At 34.4% G+C, this 4,421-nt stretch overlaps 1 non-coding gene across 1 annotated transcript; it reads right to left on the minus strand.

Moving 5' to 3' along the window:
- Nucleotides 1-1,575: 1,575 nt before the first annotated feature.
- LOC133752738 (U6 spliceosomal RNA) lies at nt 1,576-1,682 on the minus strand. The gene has a single exon (XR_009864972.1). It is a non-coding gene; the product is annotated as a U6 spliceosomal RNA (small nuclear RNA).
- Between the last annotated feature and the right edge of the window lie 2,739 nt (nt 1,683-4,421).

Raw genomic sequence — 4,421 nt, forward strand, 5'->3', positions numbered from 1 at the left:
TTAGAATGGCTCACATTCAGAAATCTATCAACAATAGATGCTGGAGAGGATGTGGGGAAAAAGGGACACTAACCCACTGTTGGTGGGAATGCAAACTGGTTAAGCCACTATGGAAGACAGTCTGGAGATTCCTCAGAAACCTGAATATAATCCTACCATACAACCCAGCCATCCCACTCCTTGGAATTTACCCAAAGGAAATTAAACTGGCAAACAAAAAAGCCATTTGCACATTAATGTTTATTGCAGCTCAATTCACAATAGCTAAGACCTGTGTACTTACGTCCCATGTGGGATCTGTCCTTAATAGGTTGTCCAATGTGAAGTAATGATATAGCTAGTACTGAAACAGTATTTTTACACTTTGTGGTTATGTGTGGGTGCAAACTGATGAAATCTTTACTTAGTACATACTGAATCGATCTTCTGTATATAAAGATAATTGAAAATGAAAAAAAAAAAAAACCTTGGTGTTAAATTGGAAATTACATAGAAAAGTAATCAATCTTTTTAAAAAAAATATCATGTAGGATCTCTGTCATTAATGTGATGTACACTGTTATTTAATGCTATAACTAGTACTCCAACAGTATTTTTTCACTTTGTCTTGCTATGTGAGGGCAAACTGTTGAAATCTTTATATATACTAAACTGATTTTCTGTATATAAAGAGAATTGAAAATGAATCTTGATGTGAATGGAAGGGGAGAGTGAGTGGGAAAGGGGAGGGTTGCGGGTGGGGGGGAATTTATGGGGGGGAAGCCTTTGTAATCCATAGCTGTAATTTGGAAATTTATATTCATCAAATAAAAATAAAATAAAATAAAAGAAGTGGAGCTGCTGGATCTTGAACCAGCACCTATGTGAGATGTGGGTGGCTCCACCTACTATGCCACAGCTCAGGCCCATCCAATAGTATTTTTATTGCAATCTCATTGAATCTAAGATTAGTGTGAGAGTAATTAAGATATTTACAATATTATGGCTTCTAAAACCTCATGAAATCTCTTTGCACTTATATAGGGCTTATTTAATTCCTGCCAAGAGAGTCACAGATTTCACTAAAGAGATTTTAAAATGTATAACAAAATAGGGAAACTAAACATTAAAGGAAATGGATATCATTAATTTAAACAGTGTTTGTTTATTATAAACGAGACATTGTTTACATGATGAAACATTTCAGAAATTCAGTGGAATGGGCAGCGTCACGTGATGTAATTTCAATAAGGATTTCAGTCTACATATTTTGTAGAATGAAGCACCTCTGAATGAAAAATAAAAATTCCTTTCATCAACAGCTACATTGGTACCTCCTTTTTCTGAAAGAACTCTCTCTAACTTTCACAATAAGCAGTTGAATCTTCCCACCCCTTCCTTTTGAGCCTGATCCAGCAGCCAGGACTGCTGCTGGAGTACTTTTCTTTGAGATTTCTCTGGGAGCGTAATGCCTCCTTTGATTACGGTTTCTGAGATACAATACTCTGTCAGAGTGGAAGAAACTTCTTGAATGCTTGTCCTGCCATGACTCAGTGATGCAACTTCTGCTCTGCTCTCCCCCCACTGCAAGGAGGGAGAAATATGGATTGTCTCATGAAGTCGTGTGTTGTCCTCGTGCAGAGGCCATGCTAATCTCCTCTCTATCATTACAACTTTAGTATATGTGCTGCTGAAGTGAGCACAGAAAAGAGATTTCATAGAATTACCCCCAGATATCTGATGTTTTTATGTTACTTTCTGCAATTTATTTCTATTAGTTCTTTCTAATAGATATCATGTAATTATTTTTTTATTTATGATCTTTATATAGTGATATGACTTAATTCACTTTTAACTTAATAGTTTAGAGATCATTTTGGAAATCTTGTGTAGGTGTAGTATGCTTCTTCTAGAAATAATGGCACCTTTATTTCCCTATTAACTAGATTTAGATATTTTCCTGTCATCTTATTTCACTGGCTAAGGACTGAATAAAATAGCAGAGCATCATCATTTTATTCTAAGCCTTAGGTCATTATTTTGAGCATTTCACCATGGTTTTCTATTTTTCCTGTAGGGTATTTGTTGATATTCTTTTGTAAGCTTAAGGGAATTCCTTTCCATTTCTGATTTTCAAAGAGTTGTTTACTTGGTTGGTTGTTTTTATCATAAATTATTGCTAAATTTTACCAACTGGTTTTCTGTATCAATCAAAGCTGCCATGACTTTTGTATTCAATAATGTAATGAACTGTATTGATCACTTTTTAAATTATACTTATCAGCTTGGAATAACTTCTACTCACTCTTGTAGATGGAACTCTAAATTCTGTTAAAGCATCTCTCAAATGAATTAACATTTCAAAGTTTTACTTGAAATTTATCAAAAGGAAGGCGCTTATAAATATCACAATTTAGAAAATTCCTCAGCAAAAATAACTTTTATGAAGGAAAATATCTATAAAATAACCTTTAGATTGAATAAGATATAATGCAATGGCTGGTTTAAATTATAAAATTTTCATGAGATTAGTACAGAGCATTAGGTTCTTTCTAAGGTTTAATGCATTTAAGATTTTAGGAAGGGCTTTTAAGTTTATTAATGTCTACCAGGAAAAAAAAATGATAGAATAATTCAATCAAAACCAGCAACAACTTCCAAAGGGAACATCTAATCACATTCAACCATCTGATTCTTTTAGGATTGTTCATGGTTTATTTATTTATTTGACGTATAACATTTGTACTTATTTATGAGCTACAACGTTGTAATTTGGTAGATTCATATAATGTGTAGTGATCAAATCAGTATAATTTGCATTCCCATATCTTCAGATATTATCCTTTCTATGTGCTGGGAAGCTTAAAGCTTTTCTCTGGTTATTTTGAAATATGTACTTCTGGGTGGCAGACTAAAATGCCCTATTATGCCACATAGCACTAGAACTACTACCCCCACTTCTGTGTTTTGGTTCCCATTATCTATACTCTCTCTATTCCCCCACTCCCTACCTTTCCTACCCTCTATGAACCTCTATTCTACTCTCTACATCTTATGTGGCCAACATTTTTAGCTCTTACAACGAATAACTTTTTAATGCTAAACAGAGTATTTGTTTATTATCTTAGAAAGACGTGCAAATCAGAAGCTTGCTCAATATATCATCCAATTATAGAAAGAAGAAGTAGTTCATGACAAAAATTTAAACATCCAAAATATACATCAAGTAACTAGATAGTGGTGGGAAGAATAAAGTGGCTTTTTTTGGCCAATGATCTGTTGAGTCCAGCTGATCTCCCCAGGAAGGTACATACCCTTTGAGCCATCACGTAAATTTCTAAGTACTTGATGTACACTTTGGATACTTACATATGAATCTATTAAGTTTTCATTGTAACATCGCTGATACCAAAACTCAGCAAGGAAATGAGACAGAAAGAGAAAATAGAGAATAAAATACTTCAAAGCTTATAACTATGAGAATGGTTACATAATTAAGATCCACAGTTAAAGTCAAACAATTTTCAGCAACCATTCAAAGGGCAGTTAAATAATGTTTTCAATAATATGAGAAATACTCACCATATGTTGTTAACTAAACAACATAAAAGAAGATTCCAATATAGTACATTCTCACTGAATATAATGTATATAAAAATAGTGTATATCGAATCATGTGTATTTATATGGGAAAGTAGTGCAAAATTATTTCTGAAGTGTTACGTTTATTTTCTTCTTTTATTTTTAACATCTTTCTTAAAGATGTTTGCTTTTCCAATAAGAAAAAATAAGCCCCGAAATACTATATTTTGTTATAGTTAGACACAATATAATCTCCTCGCATTATCTTATAATCTTTATAAAGGAACCATGTACACACAGCAATTCTTTAACATGTTTTGCTGAAGATATATTAGAAGGCCAAGAGAGGCCCTCCAATTTAGCTTCTGTCTTATTTCCTACTCTGCCTTATTGAGAACACACCATTAGCGTGTTTTCATTCTAAGCACGCCCGCCACAAGTAGAACACATTATTTTCTCATAGCCCTTGGCAGCCTCTGTGCAAATCGGCTGTCAAGTAACTCACCAAATACAATTTATCCAGTCCTCCTTATACTTGCTGGAGTTTCTGGAATTATGGAGTAACTGGCCAGTTACTGCATTTGTTCCACAGCAACGCTTGGGTACTCCATCAAGCAACAGCATTTGCCTGTGCAAAAAAGATGAACATCTGAATACAGTGGACAGAAATGTCACCAAGACAAAAGTGGCAGCATCCCTAGAAGCAGAGTAAGAGCAAGTAGGCAGGAGTGATGGTGAGTCTGAGACACGAACATGTGAAATACGTGGTGCCAAGGCACAGTTTTGGCTGAGGACAAGCGTGAGTACAGGGTGCTCGGAATAGTCCCTTTCACTTTAGTAGCATTATGCTTAGAAAAATT

Source organism: Lepus europaeus, chromosome 2, assembly GCF_033115175.1.
Source record: "Lepus europaeus isolate LE1 chromosome 2, mLepTim1.pri, whole genome shotgun sequence".
NCBI classification, from domain to species: Eukaryota; Metazoa; Chordata; class Mammalia; order Lagomorpha; family Leporidae; genus Lepus; species Lepus europaeus.